This window comes from Leptonychotes weddellii, chromosome 5 (genome assembly GCF_054177405.1).
Source record: "Leptonychotes weddellii isolate Sample4059 chromosome 5, ASM5417740v2, whole genome shotgun sequence".
Taxonomy (NCBI): Eukaryota; Metazoa; Chordata; class Mammalia; order Carnivora; family Phocidae; genus Leptonychotes; species Leptonychotes weddellii.
The window spans coordinates 27,059,197-27,075,593 of record NC_138373.1 but is presented as its reverse complement, the minus strand read 5'-3'; the positions used below and the strand labels follow the sequence as shown (position 1 = coordinate 27,075,593).

Here is a 16,397-nt window from a genome sequence, read left to right as displayed (position 1 = left end):
TGCCCCAGGCGGAGGAAGAACAAGTGCAAAGGCCCTGACGCTGGAGCTTGGTGTCTGGGGAGCAGGAAGGGTCTATAGAGTTAGTGTGTATAAGGGGAGAAAGGTCCGAAAGAAGAGCGGGGCCATGATTTGGAATTTGGAGTTTGTTCTATGTGGCATGGGAGTCCTTCGGCAGATCTGAATTGGGAGTGCCATAAACTTACATTCTGGACAGTTCTCTTGGGCTACTGTGCAGACCCTAGGTCATAGGAGAGACAGGATGAGGAGTAGGGAGACTCGTAAGGTGGCTCTCACAGTGGTCAAGGGGATGAAGATTTACAAATCAGCTGTATTGGTCTGCACGGGCTATCGTAACAAAATGCCACAGACCTGGCGACTTAAAACAAGAATTTTCTCGCAGTTATGGAGGCTGGACATACAAGAGAAAGGTGATGGTATGGTTGTCTCTGGTGAGAACTCTCACCTTGGCTTGCAGGTGTCTACCTTCTCACAATGTACTCGTTTCGCTTTTTCTCTGTGCACACACATCCCTGGTGTCTTTTTCTCGTCTTATAAGGATGACCCCTGCGATTGGTTTAGGGCTCACTCCTATTGGTTTAGGGCTCACTCTTGTGACCTCTTTTAACCTTAATTACAGTGAAGGCCTTGTGGGTTAGGGCTTCCACATTTGGATTTGAAAGGGACACAATTCGGTCTATAACACCACGTAAGCACGGTGACAGAAACATTGAGGGAGAGCTCTAGGGGCTGTGGCTTCAGGGAAGACCCCTCCAAGGAAGGAGGCTGCTCTCAGAGAGCCTTACCCTGAAGCCCATTGAACACCACTCATGAACACGGTGTCAACCTGGTCCTTACAGCAGTCCTCACTATCTGGAATGACCTTGTTGAATCGTTTGGCTACTTACTTACAGTCTATCTCCACCCCACTAGGACAGCAGAGACCCTTCCTGTTTTGTTGTCCCTTGCAGCCCCTAGAAGAGTGACTAGCACTGCATAAACGCTTCTTGAATGGATGTCCGCAGGAACCTTGGAGCCAAGATCTGTAGGATGTATAAGAGGTAACTGACTGCAGGGCTGCATGGAGAGAAAAGGAAAATTTAAGGCAGAAGATCCTGAAAGGCCAGGGTGGCCAAACCCCAGAGTGCTGGGTGGGGTACCAGGGAGATGAGATGAGCAAAGGCCAGGCCCTGAAGGGCGTCGTAAAGCCTCAGGAAGCTGTGCTATCCTGTCCGTACAAGGAAAAACTCAGTGGGACTGTATTAGTTTCCTGTGGCTGTTATAACAGATCACCACAAACTCCATGGCTTAAAACAACACATATATATTATCTGATAGTTCTGGAGGTCTGGAGTCTGAAATGGGTCTCGCTGAGCTAAAGTCAAGGTGTTGGCAAAGCTGGTTCCTTCAGGAGGCTCCAAGAGACAATCTGCTCTCTTGCTGTCCCCAGCTTCTAGAAGCCGCCCGAATTCCGTGGCTCATGGCACCTTCCCCTAGCTCCATGCATGGCTCTGAATCTGCTTCTGTTACATCTTCTCTGGCTCTCCTTTCTTCTTATAAATACCCTTGTGATTACATGGAACCCATCCAGATAATCCAGAATGCTCTCCCCCATTAGACTTCATCCTGTGACCAGTTTGAATTCTAAAGAGAAGCCATTTTTCTTACGTGTGTTCATTTTTCCTAAGGTATGTTCTACTAGTGATTTCAGTCTTCTTTCTTACCTTGGATACTATACTCTGCATGTTGTCCCACCTGTTATTTCTCAACTGTATGAAGAGTCAGTATATAAGACTATTTCTGGTCACCTTGGTTTTCCTTTCAGCGGAGCACTAAATTAGATACCCTAGTGAAGGACTCTCATCTCCAACACTCATCTGGAGACGTGGGAGGTATTGCTCCCTGGGCCAGGGGGGTCTCTGGGCAGCAGCTCCCACACCTAAGCAATGATGGCGGTGTTGGTTCTGTTTTATGTATAAGTTCTCAAAGATTCTCTGCTAAATCTGGCCTGCAGACATAACAAGAGTGGGGAGTTTTTTTTTTTTTGAGTGGTTTTTTTTTTTAATGTATTCACATCCTAAGTTCCCTCCAAAGTGGGAAAAAATGTTCTATATAGTGATAAATACCACATTCACTCAAGCTCCTCCAAATGAATATAAGGTGGGTGCGCCTGGGTGGCTCAGTCGGTTAAACATCTGCCTTCGGCTCAGGTTGTGATCCCAGGGTCCTGGGATCGAGACCTGCGAAGGGCTCCTCGCTCAGCAGGGAGCCTGCTTCTCCCTCTCCCTCCCGCTCTGCCTACTTGTGATCCGTCTCTCTGTGTCAAATAAAATCTTAAATAAATATAAGGTGAATGTTATGGAATGAATGTGTCCCCCTGAATTCCTCTGTCAAAATTCCCAATGTGATGGTATCAGGAGGTGGGGCCTCTGGGAGGTGATTCAGTGGTGAGAGCAGAGCCCTTCTGAATGGGATTGGTGCCCTCATGAAAGAGGTCCCAGAGAGATGATTTCTCTCTCCACCACGTGAAGACACAACGAGAAGGCTGCCATCTGCGTACCAGGAAGCAGGTCTCGCCAGACACCAGACCTGCTGGCGCCTTGATCTTGGACTTCCCAGCCTCCAGAACTGTGAGAAATCAATGTTGTTTAAGCCCCTCAGTCTATGATACCCTTTTAGAGCAGCCAAAGGGACTAAGACGTGAACACCTGAGCTAGAAGTAGCTGTTAGGAGGTAGTGTGATGGTGAAAGGAGAGGGACTTTGGAGTCCGGGAAACTTAGGCTAATTCCCAACTTGCTCCCTACCCATCTGGGTGAGCCCTAGGCCAGTCCCTTAACATCTCAGAGGCTTGCCTTGATCACCTTGGAATGTGGCTAACAATGAGGCACGGTGAGGATCGAAGAACACATACGTACATAAAGCACCTGGTACCCGGAGTGTGTTCAGTTGTGCTGGCGCTTACCTTTCCCTAGAGGAGTGACTAATGAACAGAGTGAGCTTTCCAGCATCATCTTTGGGATCGGAAGGGGTACTTGCAAGGCACTCCACCCCCCAGACACTGGGGCATATTCCCTGGTCCACCGTTGCAGAAACTGTTCCCATGGGACGCGATGGAAGGGTGATATATCTCTTAGGGGCACTGAAGCAAAAAAGTGCTTGAGACTCCCTGGCTTAAAAAATGGAGCCTCAATCTTGGGACCATTATCACTGTATAAGGCAGTGGACTGGCCAGAGGGACAACATCAAATAAAGAATAATGAAAATGATCTGTTTGCTGACATTACATACCTGTATCAGAAAAGGAAAATTTTAGGGGCGCCTGGGTGGCTCAGTCGTTAAAGCGTCTGCCTTCGGCTCAGGTCATGATCCCAGAGTCCTGGGATCGAGCCCCGCATCGGGCTCCCTGCTCCGCGGGAAGCCTGCTTCTCCCTCTCCCACTCCTCCTGCTTGTGTTCCCTCTCTTGCTGTGTCTTTCTCTGTCAAATAAATAAATAAAATCTTTAAAAAAAAAAAAAAGGAAAGGAAAATTTTATAGCACTCAGACATGAAAGACAGGCGCTAAATGTTTGCCAAGTGACCACGTGATAATTGTACAAGCCCATGCTTTGACATGTGTCAGTGAATCATATGGAATTCTGTGCCAGAACCTAAATGTGCAGCATAAAACAGTTAATATCACATTCCTTCTTGAATATTCAAGTGAATTGAACAGTTCCCATGATCCTGGGCTGTTCTTCTTCCAAATGAAACTCTTTTTTTTTTTAAAGATTTTTTTATTTTTTATTTATTTGACAGAGAGATACACAGAGAGTGCACAAGCAGGGGGAGCAGCAGAGGGAGAGGGAGAAACAGGCTTCCCGCAGAGCAGGGAGCCTGATGTGGGGCTCGATCCCAGGACCCCGGGATCATGACCTGAGCCAAAGGCAGACACTTAACCCACTGAGCCACTCAGGCACCCCCCAAAATGAAGCTTTAATGAAATGCTGAAGTGTAAGAAAGTTACAAAAAAATATCAACTGGATTCCTTTATTTCCCGTAGGCTGGTTGCCTGGACATCAAGTTTAATGTGTACCTAACTGCAAGCAAGCTACTAAACATTAGATAAAGCAAGAGAGCACTAATTATTCAGGGGGAAAAAAAGCAGATACATAAATAATATGGAGAATAATAAGACAGACTTTGTATTTTTTTTCCAGTAATTTTTAGGTGCTCTCCTGAACGATACTCTGCACACAGACAGGAAAACAGATCTTTGCTTCTGAAGGACTTCTTTTCCTTTTGGATTTGATACTGAGTTTAATGTCATAGTGTACCACAGTTTCCTGCTTGTATTTGGGGAAACAACACGTTTACCAGAAAAAAGCATTCAATTCCTAGTAGTTTCTCAGAACAGAGAAGCATAAATCAGGAGTGCTCCCTTCCTGGACTCAGGAAGGGTCCCTACTTTCCCCTACTCTTTTTTTTTTTTTTTTTTTTTTGCCCCAGAGTTGGGAATACAGGATCCCTTTTCCATGTGTTCTGTCTTCCCTCAATACCTATTCCCAGCTGATTTTTCCTCCCCCCACTTTCCGATTAGGGAGTTAATCCTGCCCATTCTTTCTACTGCCTCCAGCCTCTGGAACTCAGGCCACTTGGACTGGTCATTCTGGGACCATGGATAGAATCCAGGGAGCTTCCCGCATCTTTTCAACAAATACAAGTGCCAACTATGTTCAGGGCAGTTTGCTGGATTGCCAAATCGACCAGCCACGGTGCCTACACTCAAGATCCTTAGAATTAAAAAAGCTGTTTGAAGATCCTCCAAGATGTGGGTTTGGGAAATGGAGAGCCCGGAAGTAGCAGCAGGACCCCTGTGAGGAAGCAAAAACACAGATTAAAGGAACTTGATCTGTTGGAATGCCGGGGCCAAGATCTTGGTCTTTTAAGATGTGAGACTGTGGGATGTGTATAAATGAGGAGAATTAACGTGACATCAGATGGTAACTCACCACCAACATTGCAGTTGAAAAGATACTTCCTGTCTCAATTCAAGGAAACCTCTGTCAGTCTCCTTTAATCCAACTAATCGACAAGAGAGTGCTGACTTTTTTTTTTTATCATACTCAAGGATCATAAATTTTACTCAGTCATTTATATCCCTGGGCAGGGTGCCAAGGCTTATTAAGAAATTCGCAGAAACCATAAATATAAAGAGTGCACAAGTGCCCCCTTGAGTAAACACACACAAATGTTTCCAAAAATATGTCCAAAGCCATTTTTCCCTTCTGTGAGGTTGTTATGAAATGCACTTAGCACAAACTTACCTCTGCTGCTGTACATTGATTTATAGCAAAATTTAAATCACCGTATTTAAAAGACATTTGCCAAAAGGAATAAATGTGAACACATTCTAAATCTAAATCATGATAATCGGGTTGTGCTGTAAATTTTTAAATATTAATTAAAAAAAAAAAACACTTGGGCCCACTCTGTTCCCTAATATTCAACATCCATCAACATGATTTTTAAAGCATGTGTCTTCATTAGAAGAGATATTTTGGGGGGCGCCTGGGTGACTCAGTCGTTAAGCATCTGCCTTCAGCTCAGGTCATGATCCCAGGGTCCTGGGATCGAACCCCGCATCGGGCTCCCTGCTCAGTGGGAGGCCTGCTTCTCCCTCTCCCACTCCCCCTGCTTGTGTTCCTTCTCTTGCTATGTCTCTCTCTATCAAATAAATTAAAAAAAAAAAGATGTTTTGGGAACGGGCGCTGCCTCAGGTGCATATTAGCACAGGGAACCAAGTATCCGTGTGTGTATGTATATGTTGTCTTTTGGAAGAAAAAAAATTCAAAAATTTTATGCATTACACACAAATGTGTTACAAAACAGACTTAAATCTGCTGCTTTTCTTTTTTTTTTAAAGATTTTATTTATTTATTTGACAGAGAGAGAGATAGCGAGAGCAGGAACACAAGCAGGGGGAGTGGGAGAGGGAGAAGCAGGCCTCCCGCCGAGCAGGGAGCCCGATGTGGGACTCGATTCCAGGACCCTGGGATCATGACCTGAGCCGAAGGCAGACGCTTAACGACTGAGCCACCCAGGCGCCCTCTGCTGCTTCTTTTCTAGAATAAACCTATCTACCTAGGTTTTAGACATTCTTGGGTACAGTGTGGCTTTGTAACAGCATTCACTTCAAATGCTTATTTTCCCCACCTGGTCTATATTAACAGCAAGGTCTATGTTGCTTTTCTTCACCTTTGATCAGGGGACTTGGTTTCGAGTCCACTAGATTATTCACATTACAGTGGTTTGGCACACTTTTTTTTTTTTTAATAGGAAGGCATAAAAATCTAGCAATGAAGTCCCAGTAGCCAGGGGCAACCTACTTCTTAGTGATTCAGATACCCTTTTGGGGACTAGTTCCTTCTAAGCACTTTACTGGTATTCTCTTTAAAGGTGTTGGTGGGTTATGTCAAGAATTTTTTAGTTGCAAGTGATCTGTAAGTAGTGAACCCTACTTAAACTAGGTGAAAGCAGAAAGCAAATGTATGAGCTCGTGGAACTTAATCATGCACAAGACATTGACTCCGATGTCATCAGAACCCAGTCTTTATCCATCTGCTGACTCTGCTTTGCATTCTTTTTTTTTTTAAGATTTTATTTATTTATTTGAGAGAGAGAATGAGAGAGAGAGAGCACGAGATGGGGGAGGGTCAGAGGGAGAAGCAGACTCCCCGCTGAGCAGGGAGCCCTATGTGGGACTCGATCCCTGGACTCCAAGATCATGACCTGAGCCGAAGACAGTCGCTTAACCAACTGAGCCACCCAGGCACCCCTCTGCTTTGCATTCTTAAGCAGGCCCTCCCTCTGGGAGGCCGGAGAGCTGCCAGCAGGTCCAGACTTATGGGACATCTTTTCAGCAACCCCATGAAGATCGGCTCTTAGAAAAACAAATATTCCAGCCTGACTCTCATTGGCCAGAACTGGGTCATATGACCATCCGGAATCAATCACTGAGGCCAAGGATGTGGTCTACAATGTGTTGTATACAATCATGTTATATGACTGGGGCATCAATTAGGTCCTTGCCACTCCTGGAGCTGGGGAGGGGTGTTGACCTCAGCAAGAAAGGGAAGGATGGCTCCTCCAAGGAAAAGTGCTTGTACCTGAAGAAGGTTATGGATCAAACACATGGACATCCAAAATGGTGACTCTATTTGTCGGAAAAGAAAATCACTGTTGTGTGTCCTCTCCTGTTCCAATGCTCTGCCCTCCCAGGCAATCTTTAACATCCCACTTCTGTCATCTATACTCCGATACTCTCGCATGTGTATCTCTGGCCCAGACCAGCCTATTGAACCCCCTACGTTCACCTGCCTGCGTAGCATCTCTTCTTGGCTACCTCAGGAGCATTTCCAACATAACACGTCACAAACCCAACTCATGGCTTCTCCATGTGACACTTTCTTAGGGAAGTGTCCCTAACTTTACTGAGTAGGTCAAGTCGGCCAGTGGAGGTCTTCAGTGTATCACGTACTTCCCTCTTGGCCCTGGACACAAGTGCAAGGTTACATTTGTTCATATATTATTTGATTCCTGTTTCTCTTCCTCACTAGACTGTAAGTCAACGAAGACAAGGGTTTTATCTTTTTTCTTCTTCAACATTGCCCCCCATTGTGACAGGAACATGATGTTCAATAAATATTTTGTTGACTACATTAGTACTTATTGATGTGTATCTATTTACGGAAAAACGTTTTCCACTACCATATAAATACTCTCTAGGGGCGCCTGGGGGGCTCATTCAGTTAAGCCACCGACGATTCTTGATGTCAGCTCAGATCATGATCTCGGGGTTTTGAGATTGAGCCCCAGGTCAGGCTCCAGGCTGGGTGTGGAGCCTGCTTAAAATCCTCTCTCTCTCGGGGTGCCTGGGTGGCTCAGTCATTGAGCGTCTGCCTTCGGCTCAGGTCATGATCCCAGGGTCCTGAGATTGAGCCCGGCATCAGGCTCCCTGCTCAGCGGGGAGTCTGCTTCTCCCTCTGACCCTCCCCCCTCTTGTGCTCTCTCTCTCTCATTCTCTCTCTCAAATAAATAAATAAAATCTTTAAAAAAAAAAGATCCTCTCTCCCTCTCCTTCTGCCCCTCCCCCTCAAAAAAACTTTCTAAAAAAAAAAACCCATTTGCTAGTAAGAAATTAATCCACAGTATAGCAGACCAGATGCTGCTGGTGGATGAAAAGAAGTTGGTTGTGAATGCGTGCTCCTTGACCACTAGTCTGCAACAGATTCTAAGGGGAATTTAAAAGGCCATCCCCGGGGGCGTCTGGGTGGTTCAGTCGGTTAAGCATCTGCCTTGGCTCAGTCTGCTTCTCCCTCTCCTTCTGCCAGCCGCTCCCCCTGCTTGTGCTCTCTCTCTCTCTCTGTCAAATAAATAAATGAAATCTTAAGAAACAATAAAATAAAAGGCCATCCTGATGTCAACTCTACTTCAGTAATAAAAAAATGTTTTAAAAATTAAATAAGTAAAAGGCCATCCCAAAGGATTCCTATGTAGCCTGAAGGCTTTTAGAAGATAGGCAAGTCAAAGAGAATGTGTGTAGCATTCTATACTGAGTTGTGAAAATCAAGCAATTGTCAGGTAACAATGTATCCTAACTGATTGAGGTGTCAGCGTGAGAGAAGTGATGCACCCCAGAGGAAATAAAGCAGAGACTGATAAGATCAAAAAAGGCCAGGGAACAAAATGGAAGAACAGGGAAGGAAAAGTAAACAACGGGATATGAAGAGCCAGGGAGCAAACTATCCTTCAAGAAAGCCAAATAAAAGCAGCAGTGCTGGGGGGCCAATTTTGAACTAGGTGCTTTTTAGCACAATTAAAAAATAATAGTAGCAGCTTTGGGACTCCTGGACGGCTCAGTCCGTTAAGTGTCTGCCTTCGGCTCGGGTCATGATCTCAGGGTCCTGGGATCGAGCCCCACGTCGGGCTCCCTGCTTAGTGGGGGGTCTGCTTCTCTCTCTCCTTCTAGGGCTCTCACCACCAACTCCACACGTTCTCTCTCTCTCTGTCTCAAATAAATAAATAAAATCTTTTTTTAAAAAAAGAACATTATTATAAATGCTTTGGTCTGAGTTTTTTTTTTTTTTATCGCATAGAATGTTTATTTTATATTTATTGAAATGGTTTTTTAGGGGCGCCTGGGTGGCTCAGTTGGTTGGGCGACTGCCTTCGGCTCAGGTCATGATCCTGGAGTCCCGGGATCGAGTCCCACATCGGGCTCCCTGCTCAGCAGGGGGTCTGCTTCTCCCTCTGCCCTCTTCCCTCTCGTGCTCTCTGTCTCTCATTCTCTCTCTCTCAAATAAATAAATATCTTAAAAAAAATTAAATTAAATTAAATTAAATTAAATTAAAAAAATAAATGGTTTTTTAGAGTGAAGCAGGTTTTAACACATCGACCTTGTGCATACCTGAAAGTGTATGAAGTAACTGGTTGGGTTATAACTATCACCTCATATTCTGGGTCCAGCTCTGCTGAATCACTTCTCAAATCACAGCCATGGATGTCTGCTTTCGTCCACGTTAACAGCACCCGTGGGATCATCAAGCGCACTGGGGATGTGGTGTTTCTTGAAAGAGTACTCCACCACTGTCTTCTGCTTAATGTCAGCAGAAAGTTCTGAGCAAAACAATGTCTGATGCCTTAAAGATAACCCTGCTCAGCACATGAACCGGTCACACCAGCCTCTCATCGCTTCGATTTTGTTTCGTCTATTCCCAGGGTTTTGGCGATTTCCCCTGCCTTCGATCGCATTGCTTGGCGTGTGACGGGCAATGCTTTCGCACACATCTCGCTAACAAAACGTAGTACAGCTTCATCCACCTGTGGGTATCTTCCTTTCTTAGGCCCCCTTAAACATTTTGTTGTTGCTTTACAAGAAAATATGGAATGGCAGTCACTCCTCCAGCACCGGATATCTGCTTCCCTAACCCCAAACGTTCGCCCCACTGCTCTGTTTCCATGTTTTCCCTTGTACACAATCAGTGTTCATTTCAATGCTGAATCATAGTGCAATCTTTTTGAAGACGTCTTTAAATGCCAATTACACCTGACGCGTTTGGTACCAACAATATAGTGATGATGCTGCGACAAGCCATTAATAAGTTCCCACCCGCACAGGCTGGGATAATTACATCATGACCCTCTCCTGGTTCACAGTAATCATGAGACACATCCCAATTTCGGACAAGGTAAAATGTGAAAACAAAAACAAAAATACAACATACATTACAGAATTAATAAAACACGGTTTTTCAAGCCTGTCGTGTTTACCAGATCCACACCAGTGCAAGAAAATAAGCCCGGGAGCCAGAGTTAAGTATGTAAATAGAAAGCTAGTGGAGCAAAAGATTATCTTTAAGATGAAATCTGCAGTGGTCTGATTTGGTTTTAATTCCCTTTATTTTCATATGGCTTACATATAAATCTTTTTCTTTTAACTGGACTTAACATCCAAGTAAAAATGTACTTCGATCTTTTACCAAACTGCAAAGCCAGGTCATTAAAGACAGAGGCTCCCCACTGCCTTCAGTCGTTCACTAGTATGGGACTAGGTTTAGGGTCAGTGGCCTTCATCAGCAGGTGCCCTCCTTTGCCGAGAAGATCTGATCCCGTGTGAAGATGACGAAGTGTCTTCTTCAGTCTCAGAGCCTGAGGGCTCATGATCTCCCTCCTGAGCTCCTGTGTCTCCCACCAATTCCTGCAGAAACTTGCATTTCGATAAAAAAAGATGCCATACAAAATACCAACCGCACACCGTCAGCAGCGGTACGATCAGCAGCGTGGCCACGAACACCAGCAGGGTCCGCCCAACGTTGTGCCACATCTTGGGGGGAGGAGGACGGTCGGCATGGGGGGAGGGGTGACCTGAGCGGCAGGGGGTAGGGAGCGCCCTGGTCTGAGTTTCTAAAATGAATTATCACTAAACTTTTCTTGTCGTTGTTGCAAGATCAGAACCAAAGTTTGATGTATAATACATATTTAATACAATTTCTGTGTTTTCCATGTCTACACATATCTGTGCAGACATTATTCTGTGGGTATAATTACGCAGGTTGCATAAACTATCAGCTTGTGATACTTAATCCAATCCAGGTAAAAATGATAATTCTAATTTTGTGAGCTCCAAATCAGGAAGGTTTTATGGTACTGGAGGCAGCTGATTTTTGCCATGGCTCTGTCCATTTTCTGGGGTCTCTTCTAGATTCTGGTCCTGCTCAAAGTGCGAACCGTGTATCAGCAGCATCAGCCCTTTGAACTTTTTGGGAATCTGATTCGATAGATCTGGGGTAGGGCCGGAGGTTTGGTACTTCTTACAAACTCTCAGGCCATGTCATCACTACCAGTCTGTGGACCACACTTTGAGAAGGGAGGTTCCTCTAGACAGTGTCCCATTTGCCTTTTTGAAACTCCATTCCTTCTCTTAGGGGTTTTCTGTGTTTTCATCTGAAAAACAGTGGGATACGGGGATTTCACAATGCTCCCAATCAGAAAAAAACTGAATATAGCAGTTGTGGCTGAGTCGGTCGAGCATGGAATTTTTCTTTTTTTAAGATTTTATTTATTTATTTGAGAGAGAGAGAGAACACAGGAGGGGGTGGTGGGGTACAGAGGGGGAGGGAGAGGGTGGAGGAGAGACTCTCAAGCAGACTCTGCCCTGAGGAGAGCCCCTCACAGGGCTCCAGATCTCACTACCCTGAGATCACAACCTGAGTGGAAACCAAGAGTCCCATGCTTAACCGACTGAGCCACCCAGGCGCCCCGAGCATGCAACTCTTGATCTTGGGGTCATGAGCTCAAGCCCCACCTTAGGGATAGAGATTACTTAACAACGTTTATATATATATGTGTGTGTATATATATACACATATGTGTATGTATATAACTTAACTTACTATATATATATGAAAACTTCATATATATTCATATATATATATACATATATATATAGTATTTTAATATTCTTAAGTCAAGTCCTTCATGAATGACAACTCTCATTTAGGGAAAAAGGGGAAAAAAAAAAAAAGTTTCAGTGAGCTGTGACAGGCCAACAGTGACACCTTGTGGCCAGTTCTTATAATTACAATAGCATTTCTGGGTCCCTTTCAAATGTAAAATTAGAAAAACTGACATTTTTGTTTTCATTTCAATAGTCTGTTTTAATCCTATTTAACTTTTTAACTTTTCATTTTGAAATGATTATAGATTCACAGGAGATTTCTTTTTTTTTTAAAGATTTTATTTATTTATTTATTTGAGAGAGCGAGAATGAGAGAGAGAGCACATGAGAGGGGGAAGGTCAGAGGGAGAAGCAGACTCCCTGCTGAGCAGGGAGCCCGACGTGGGACTCGAGCCCGGGACTCCAGGATCATGACCTGAGCTGAAGGCAGTTGCTTAACCAACTGAGCCACCCAGGCACCCTCACAGGAGATTTCTAAGAAATGTATGGGGAAATCCCGTGTACCCTTCTCCCAGCTTCTCCCAATGTTACAATACTATATTCTCAAAAGCAAGAAATTGATATTGTTCAGATTTCACCAGTTACAGGTGACAATAGCATTTTGACATGTCAAGGGAGCCACAACAGACCTATAAGATTCTTTTATTCTGGTGGTTAAGTAATACTAAATTCAATATGAACTGGAAATTCTTGAGAGTTGTAATAAAGTAAAATGAATTCCATATGCTACAACCCACAATTTTATTGAGTCAAATGTTGCAAGAAGTATGATATAGTAAAATAAGTACTGAACTGAGAACAAGAAAGTTCGGGTTCAGTCCTTGGATTCCACATGGCTGAATGCCTTTGGGTAGATTTTATCATCTCACTGGGCTTTATTTCCTTCATCTGTAAAATGGGAGAATTGAACTAGTTGATTCTAAGATTTATTCAAAGCCAAGGATTCAAAATATATTCCTCGGTCTTTCAATCAACAATTATTTGAATATCTATTATCGGCTTGGTGCTGAGACACATCGACACATTTTTCTTCAAGGAGCTTGCAGTCTAGGACGGGGAGACAGATCTGTAAGTGAAGATGTCCAGTGTGCCGATGGGTCTGGACCCATGCTGTCTGGTACAGAGGCCCCTCGCCACATGGGACTATTTAAATTTAAATTAGTTAAAATTACCTAAAATCAAGACCTCTGCTTTGGTCACAATGCAGCGACAGGGGTCAGATAAATCGTACTGCATGAGATACCTAAAAGAACAGATAGAATATAGGGGCGCCTGGGTGGCTCGGTCGGTTAAGCATCGGCCTTCGGCTCAGGTCATGATCTCAGTGTCCTGGGATTGGATTCCGCGCGGGGTTCCCTGCCCAGCGGAGAGTCTGCTTCTCCCTCTGCCCCTGACCCCAACTTCTGCTCTCTCTTGCAAGCACTCACTCACTCTCAAGTAAATAAATAAAATCTTTTTTTAAGAAATTAATAAATTAAAACAACATTACATCAAAGTTGTAGCTGCCATTATCCCTGCATCAGATGCTGAAGTCGAGATCTATCAGGTATGGTCCCTACTGCCAAGTCTCCTGTAGACTAAAGAGGAAAGCACAGGTGAAAGAATATGAAGCTACGTTTGCTAAGATAAAGGCTTGCCTACCGGGCTCTGGGGGGTGGTAGGCATGCAAGATCGGAGAGACAGGTGATGGAGAAACACTGAATCATAATAAGAGGAGATGTTTGCAAGGCCACAGGAAGGAACCCAAACTCTAGCCGAGCAGAGGGAACCCGCAGCTCTGAGACAAGGTCAAGGGAAATACCCAGGTGTGCAAGGAATGATTAAAGATAAATGATTAAAGGTAAATGATTAAAGATTTTCAGTGTGCTGGGAAGGTAAACCCTGTGTGGGAAGGTAGACAAGGACCACCCAGAAAGCTGCATGTGAAAGCTCAGAAGACCAGGTTTTATCTTTTGTGGGTGGGAATAACAGGGGAGGAGGTTTAAGCAAAGAGGTGGTGTAATCACGTTCCCCTTACCTTTGCGTAAGGTGGAGGATGGGTGTGATGGAACAGAAGAGTATCACGGAGAGAAGAAGCTATTTAAGGGGTACAGGAAGGAGACAGTGATACAGATGGGGGGTTGGCAGGAGAACACATTAAGGAAACAGAAATGTCTGGACCCGGTGACTCGATGTGTGAGGAATAAAAAGAAGCTGTTATTGCCAAGAGTAAACCTGTATAGTACCCAGATGTCTGGCTCAGGTGACTCATGGTTGACGGCGGAGAAATTGGGTCACAGAAAGAAAAGCATATTTAGAGGCATGTGATGAAGTTTCAGACGTACTGAGATGAAGCTCCTGGAGGTTTCTCCAGGTGGCCGGACCTGATGGTAGGCACATGAAAATGTACGGAAAGGGGTCTGGGCAGAACACAGATGGGAATCACCAGTCTATGAGGCATTTGAGTATGAAAGTAGTTGTGATCAACCAGTGTTGAGTGTGTGGGAGAGAAGGGAACCAAGAGAACCGCCTTGGGTGCCTCCCTGGGAGACCAGGGGCAAGTCACTCAATCTCTGTGTTCCATCATCTGTAAGTGACACTGTTGGGCTCAAGGTCTTCTCCAGCCCTGGAGGACTGTGGTCAATTGCTGCACCCGCTTATCTCCGATGGCTGGGATCTGTGGGTCGTGAGACCAGGGATGGGGGTTATTACTTGTCAGAGCAGATAGCAAGGGCTCAGTAAGTGCTTGTTGAGTAAACAAACGTCAACCTTGACTGGTTGTATATTTGTCTGACATCTAGTCCACTCATGAAATGATACCAGTTCTAAGAGTTTCTTGAAATGTTACATTGTAAAAGGTTATTACTGAAGTCTTAGGTAGTCTAGGTATGTAGTCATAAATGCAAGTAACAGTTGCCTCTTTCCTGTGCTTTATCATATTTCGTTTCCTTTAGGTGAAACTTTCATTGCGGTGTTGAATGATGCTCATATCTTCGGGTTAGGGAAACACCCTTCAGGACTTCTCATGAGGTTTGCTTTTTTCTTTCGCATGAAAAAGCTTTCCCTGTAACATTTTACTTATGATTGCGATGAATTGCTGCTGAGTTTTAGTAAATGATTAAAGATTTTCACATCTATGTTTAAATGAAACTGATATATACTGTTAATTTCTGAGCCCTTTTGTGGGGGAGGGACCAGGTATCTGGATTATACTCTCTGTATAAGAACGCTTGGGAAGTTCAAATTAATCGATTGCACAGTGATGTTATCTGAGCAGTGTTATCTGAACATGGTGTTTTCTTTGAAGGTACATCATTAACTGTCTTTTCAGCTTTTCCCAGAGTTATTTATTTCCTTTTTAATTTTCATGAGTCAATTGTGTCATGTAGTCAGGTGCTTGCTGTGGACCCTTCCATTTCATAATACTGGGAATAGTTACTTCTAAGCCGCTGGGCATTTCTAAGATTTGCTAATTCTTCTAGGCTGAAGGATGAATTTTCTGAGTTTTGACATGCTTCATACAAAGTGAACATTGCAGTAATAACAACAAAAACAATTCCAGAAACAGCTAATATCATTGCAAGAGAAAAAGGTATGTGATCAGATAAGAAAGCCACTGCAGAAAGTTCCAGAAGCAAATGAGTAATTCCCCGCCCCCCCAAAAAAAAGAAAAAGAAAAGATACATTTGGGGCACCTGGGTGGCTCAGGCTCTTGATTTCAGCTCCATGCCCAACATGGAGCCCACTTAAAAACAATAAAAAAACAAACAAACCTGAAAATGCTAATGGTGTCAAAGGGCTGGAGGTTAGGATGAGCACAGAAGGTTGCCAGGGAGTTAGGGGTGGTTCATTTATATTCTTAATTTCCTTTCCATATTCCTTCCAGTAACCACCACGAAGGGATCACAAACTTCTGGAAGATTTCCAGAGAGACCCATATTGAACTGGGGCATTGTCCACAGTCCTGAGCGTTGCTTAGGGATGTGTATAGACCCAGGATACACACTGCATTTTTGGGAGTGTCGGCATTACTCGATGGTATGTTCAAGGTTGTTAGACTAGAACTAGTACAGATGGTACTAGATATAATGGAATGGAGGCTGAAAGCCACATAGAAGACAAGGATTTAAGATCCTTTCTATACAAAAAACATTGACAAAGAAATAAAAACAAGAGAAAAACAGAGGGTAAAACAAGAAACATCTAAGTCATTGCAGTGGTCGATGAACCTAAAAAGACATCCGTGACCTCACCTAGTAATAAGAAAATGAGCATCTTTAATGACTTTAAAACACCACTACTTTTATATATAAAAGTATACATATGGATACATATACATATAAATTGTAGTTAGCTCTACCTGGCATTAAATGCAGCCTTTTCACAATAGAAACAGCCAGACACAGCTCTTTGGGCTTCTCTTA

The 16,397-nt window shown here is 44.0% G+C and overlaps 1 pseudogene; it reads right to left on the bottom strand.

Moving 5' to 3' along the window:
* Nucleotides 1-10,378: 10,378 nt before the first annotated feature.
* Nucleotides 10,379-10,861, bottom strand: LOC102741699 (small integral membrane protein 13 pseudogene; annotated as a pseudogene).
* Nucleotides 10,862-16,397: the final 5,536 nt, after the last annotated feature.